At 51.8% G+C, this 6,266-nt stretch overlaps 1 pseudogene; it reads left to right on the top strand.

Moving 5' to 3' along the window:
• Positions 1–484: 484 nt before the first annotated feature.
• Positions 485–602, top strand: LOC126274511 (5S ribosomal RNA; annotated as a pseudogene).
• Positions 603–6,266: the final 5,664 nt, after the last annotated feature.

The following is a 6,266-nucleotide window of genomic DNA, read 5'->3' as shown; positions in this document are numbered from 1 at the left end:
AGAAAAGAAAAAGCAAAACGGAAACTGTGAACGGTCCAAGCTTAACACATGCAACATCGACAATGTCGAGAGTGTATTAACGGCAACGGCGTTGTGGTTAACAATCGGCCCTTGGCTGTGGTGAGGCGCACTCGCCTTGTTTGTGTCTCGCCTGTTGCGCTGCTTGCGAACGAGCGCGCTTTTGTTTGCTTCCGGGTAGCAGCTTTTCTCAGAATCAAACTGCATTGACCATCAAAGAGTTTTCTTACAGCCACGCCACAGTTAAATCAACAATTCCATGAGATCACGAACGACCGAAGGCGTATGAAGTTGGACGTTTTGCACGGGATGAAATGCGCCTCGCGCCACAAGACTTTCTCGGAATACATTCTCCTATCCTTAATACTACTGTGTACATAAAGCTCGGGAATGACGAGCTGTGCGCCGACGTTGTGCGGCGCCACGTTAACGATCTCAAGTTTTGATACTCTGGCGGACATATGGGGCCAACGGCCTTGCTGCAGTGGTAACACCGGTTCCCGTCAGATCACCGAAGTTAAGAGCTGCCGGGCTGGTCTAGCACTTGGGTGGGTGACCATCCGGTCTGCCGAGCGCTGTTGGCAAACCCTTGTCGGGAAACCTGAGGAGCTACGTGACTGAGAAGTAGCGGCTCCGGTCTTCGGAAACTTACACACAGCTGGGAGAGCAGTGTGCTGACCACATCCCCCTCCGTATCCGCATACAATGACGCCTGTGGGCTGAGGATGACAGGGCGGCCGGTCGGTGTCGTTGGCTCTTCATTACATGTTCGGGCGGAGCTTAGTTTTAGATTTAGTCGGACATATAGGGACCGTAGTGGTTGATCACGCTGGTTTTGGCCTCCGAACGTTGCGGGTTTTCGAACTCCCGTTCGAAGAACCGTCGGACGCTGTGGTGGCCGCTTTTAAACCTTACGGCAACATCGTCAGTCACGTGGATGAAACGTGGAAGACGTCCTCAAAGGCGTCCGTCAGATAAAAATTGAACTACGGAAACACCTGCCTTCCTGCTTGGTTGCTGGCAGCTGCGGCCGAGCGGTTCTAGGCGCTTCAGTCCGGAACCGCGAGACTGCTACAGTCGCAGCTTCGAATCCTGCATTGGATATGGATGTGTGTGATGGCCTTAGGTTAGTTAGGTTTAAGTAGTTCTAAGTTCTAGGGGATGATGATCTCAGATGTTAAGTCCCATAGTGCTCAGAGCCATTTGAACCATTTGAACCAACTTGGCTATTGCTGCAGGGCTGTCGTCATGTAGGATGGCCAGCCGCGCACCTATTCAGATTGGGGCCAGGAAGACCATGTCCGTTATGAATGCCTCCGACGTAGACTAGTTGAGACGCCGATCGGAGACGTCGCCCCTCCTGCGGCGCCCGGTGTGTTACATCTGTTTTACGCATCTGCGGCGGTGCTGCCTGCTACGCCCCCCTGAATCAGTCCGTACCGATGTCGGCTCCTCTCGACGACGCTATGGACGTTTCGCATGCCTCTGCTACACCCGTAACGGAGGCAGTACAAATGAACGACGACCGTCAACAGGCACAAGCTGTCTGTCCCGACCCCATGGTTCTTGATTATGGAGCTGTACCTGCCATCTAGCCGCATGTCGGACGATAGCCGCCCGCCAACGGTCGCCTAGGAAACGGAAGAGACAACGCCGTACCCCTTTCTGATGACTGGGTCCAACAAAAGTCTGCACAGGATGATGACTCTCCTACCGATGGTGCGCTGTCCTCCGCCGCTCTGACACCTGACGATGCGACGTCCTACACGTATCCACCTCCAGTCAGCGTCCACCTTAGGCCAATGACCTCCCCCCACTTGCGTTTGATACGGTTGCCTCCCTTTCTGTGTCTGACGCTACCTGTACTGGTACCTGTATCTGACGCTACCTCTGATAATGTTCCAATGAACCGACCCGGTGACGCGTCTGTCTCCTGGGCGGACGACGTCGATGCTAAGGATGGACATTCTGGAGGTGTACAGAACGATGGACCCCCTTGGTGATGTCGGCTCCTCCCCATCACAGTGATGTGGGCTTCCGTGGGGGCGTAACAGGGAGTTCGCTGTGCTTCCCCCGTGTTTGAATCGCCTGTCCTCCTGACGATGATAGCTTTTCAAAATCATCTCACAGCCATGGTCAATGTCAACACTATTCGCGTACGCCACAAAGTGTCTTTACTCCGTGACATGTTGTATGCCGCGGACGTTGACGTAGCTCTCATTCAGGAGGTGCATGTTGCAACGTTCTGCTCTCCCCATGGTTTTACAACACATGTCTCATGCCTCCCCTACTGGTAGTGGGGTGGCGATCCTCTTAGGTGACGGTATCCTAGCTGATGCTATTGCCTATACCCCTGACGCCAGAGGTATGGCTCTCACGTTTAGTGGCGTCAGAATCGCCAATGTCTATGCGCCATGTGGTTCGGGTCGCCGCCGTGTATGTTCTACCTTTTTCTCACAGTCATGCCTCTCTTCCTGGGTCGACAGGACGCACTGATCATGGGAGGCGATTTCAACTTCACCCAAAAATCAACTACCACGTCACTCTCCATGCGCGGTGCTAGCGACAATTCTGCAGCACCTCAGCCTAGAGAATTCTTGGGAGTACATTCATGGCGATCGTACGAGGTTTACATGTTTCACTAGCCTTTCTTTCAGCCGACTCGATCGTGTTTACATCTCCCTCGATATTGTCAGTGGGGTGCAGGCTTCTGAAGTCTGACCCACTGCGTTGTCTGACCATGACGCATATAACTGTGCCATCAGTCTCTGCCGCCAAAGAGTGTGGTGCGACCGTGCACCATGGAAACTGAACATGATCGAGCTTACTTCACCCGACTGCCGGCAGACCATTGAGACCACGTGGGCAGCTAGTCGTTGACGACGAGATGCCTGTCAGTCTGCCCAGATATGGAGGGTGCTCTGTGCAAAGCCCGCTCTCCGCAAGGCCTTGATCGGCTACAGAAAGGAGGTTGCAGCATGGCGGCGGCGGACTCAGGAATTCTATTTCAACATTCTCTGGGAACGTTCTATGATGCCGTATTAGCCATAGCGCCAGGCTATGGCGAATCGTGTCAAGCACAGCTCACGTGCCTCTGTTGCCACCAACTTGAAGGAGCTATGCTTAGGGCGCCAACACACGATGCCTTAGTGCAAGAGCGTCCATCTATGTATCATGTCATAGCGGAACGACGCCACCGTCTGAGGAATCTGATTAATGTTCTTAAGACTAATCATAGGCTGCGTTTTGATACTCAACAAGATATCGGGTCTGCCCTCCATGCACATTATGTTACGCTGTACTCTGAACAACGCCACCGCCTTGCCAACATTAAGGTAGTCTCCAGACTTTCCTTTGGCTCGGTTCACGTGGATGCGACGATGGATGTGATTGCTGACGTCACGAAGGGCGAAGTCCATGACGCTATCAAGGCGGGTTGTGTGAACAGGTCGCCTGGCCCTGACCGCATCCCACTAGTTTTATCGGACATTTCGTCGCCTTCTGGCACCACCCTGTGGCCAGAAATTTATCAGGACATTATGTCGCCTTTCGTGCTGATACCAGACGGTTTCCTCAATGGTTTCCTCATTCCCATTCACAACCCTTGCGATAACTCACGGATATGCGATTACCGCCCCTTGACATTACTCAGCTGCGCTACAAAGACTATTGGCTGCCCGGCTTAAACGGACAGCTCGGTGCGTGGTTTCTCACGATCAACCTTCTTTAGGAGGTACCAGTAACATAGCCACTGCCCTCTGTCGCTATAGGGACATAATCGCTCTTCCTCACGCACGTCGTATGCCTGAACTTTTGGCAGCTCTTGACTTCAGCCAGGCGTTCTGTCGCGTCGATCACGGCTTCCTGTAAAGGGTGCCCCGCAATATGGACTACCCTGATACTACCGTCTTCGTCGTAATACGTCTCCTTCGTGGAGCTACGTCTCGTCAACTGTACGATGGCCGTCTTACTTCTCCCATCTCGATCCGTAGATCAGTGAGTCAAGGTTGCCCGCTCTCTGCACTGTTGTATGCATTCGCCATGGAGCCCTTGCTATGCCGCCGCCGTCAACGCCTCTCTGGGACGTCCCCCGGTGACTGTGTATTCAGCTACACTGCTTATGAAGACGATCTCGTCATCGTAGTTCGTAGCGGTGCTGAGGTCAGGGAGTCACTGGCGCGTGTTACCACGTACGACGAAGTTTCTGGTAGCCGCCTCGAAGTCCGCAAATAGATCGCTATGGCTATTGGTGCGGGATTTCCTGAGGACAGTGCTGCTCCTTTGCATGTAGCTGTTACTCTCCGATGCTAAGGACTCGATTTCAAAAGTGATCTGCGGCGCACAATTGCCCTCAGCTGCCGACGCCTACTTTCCCAACTACAAGTTGGCTCTTAGATCACCGTGTAAGAGCCCTCTATCTTCTGCAACGCACACAATGCGTAAATGTATATTTCGCGTGACGTATCCACCACGTGGCACAGTCACTTCCTATTCCTCCATCCATGGCGCACCGCATGCTAGCGGCATTGGGTTCGTTTGTTTACCACGGCTTGCTGTTCAAGATAAGGTACGAAAACGTCACGCTCCCACGGTGCAGAGGCGATTTAGGTCCGTATCATGTGCCCGACAGACCGGTAGCCCTTTTCATTGGCTCTCACATGACTTTGTGGCGCCGTATTCGTACGAGCGTTGCCAGCCTGTTGCTAGAGGCCCTTGCATCACACACTCTCGCAGCGCCTATACAACTTCCGGAAGTCCCGCCGCCCATCTCTTACTTCCGCTACTTTTTCCTTGAACTGAGCTGTAATACCGCCGGCGCAATTGACATGCACGAAGGCGATCTATGGTTTCCTTCAGCAGCACAGGTCACCGAATGTAGTTGAGGAGTGACTTCCCCACGCCGACTGGCGTGCCGTTTGGCGATCACTGTGCACTCCTTATCTTGACCCTGACGTCCAGTCTGCATGGTACCTTACTGTCAATGGGGAGCAGGTATGCCGGTCACGCCTTCGCAGGATTCACCTCATAGACTCCCCGTTGTGTGTCGACAGTGATGTTTTGGACACAGCACCGCATGGTGTGCAGATCGGCTAGAGGTGTCTGGTTCTTGCTGCGACACATGTTGCCCCTAATTGACCGTACGACTCCTCATCGGGTACCTACTCAACTGTTACTCTTTCCGGACGGGGCATACTTCCCACGACCGAAGACCAACTCTGTGAAGTGGATTTGTAGACACGCAGCTTACTACTTGTTTGCTGATGGTGAGAAAAGTGTCCTTGACTTTTGGCAGTTCCTTCACTGAACGCCATTGTGCAGTTGTCCGCAATCGAAAATACAGTCAATTTTTCTCCAATTTCCTTTGCAGTGTCTTCCTTAACCCACTCAAGAGCTAGGGTGTTCCTGTCATGAAGATCTAAACCCCGCCTCTTCCACATTTAGACCCAATATATTCACTACTCATCAGAATGTTCTTCTCATAAAAACTATACGTTGGTAGTCTCAATTAGTCCGACGTCTTGCTGCACCCTCCTTCCCGAGTGACGCCGGTTTCCTGATATTCTCGGTGGTATTAATGACAAATAAGTAAATAAAAATAAAAAAGAACGAAAAGGGAAATAAATAAATAAACGATGTTGATTGTACCTCCACTCCGTGTTCCCTCCCCCTTGGTTCCTGGAGGGTGGGAATGAGAAATGGGACATGGTGGCCAGGCCTCGGGTTGCGACCACTGCCCACTTTGCCCCCACCCCTCCCTTTGGGCGCCACGGAGGATAAAAAAGGAAAAGGAAAGGAGTGGTCACGGTGGGCTGTAAGCCGGACGAGCCGTGTTCGTAACTCCTCCGTGCGATCTACTTTTATTTATTCTTTTTTTTCACATCATGAACTATCCGCCTGATTATTGAAATGTTTGTGGTCTTTCTGTAGCCTTGGGAGTTGTCGTACTATACATTGGTTACAGAATGTGAGTAATGTGGTAAGAATGCGTTACCACCGCCAGTAAATGTGACGAATAGTGAGAGTAGGCGTGAAGTCACGTAGATGTCTCACAGAAAGGAAAACAACAAATAAAATGGTCTGAACAGTCTTACAACAAACGAATTCGAGTCAAAACTTCCGAAACAGAACGCAACTGCAAAAACGTTAAAAGCCTATGTTTTGACACGGCACAGAGAAACTGTGTGATTGTGAAAACGTTGCGTTCATTTGTTACATCTTATGTGACAAACTACTATGATTTCATCATT

The sequence above is a fragment of the Schistocerca gregaria genome, chromosome 5, assembly GCF_023897955.1.
Source record: "Schistocerca gregaria isolate iqSchGreg1 chromosome 5, iqSchGreg1.2, whole genome shotgun sequence".
NCBI lineage: Eukaryota > Metazoa > Arthropoda > Insecta > Orthoptera > Acrididae > Schistocerca > Schistocerca gregaria.
Note: the sequence above shows the minus strand (reverse complement) of the source record. Positions and strands in the feature narration are given on the sequence as shown.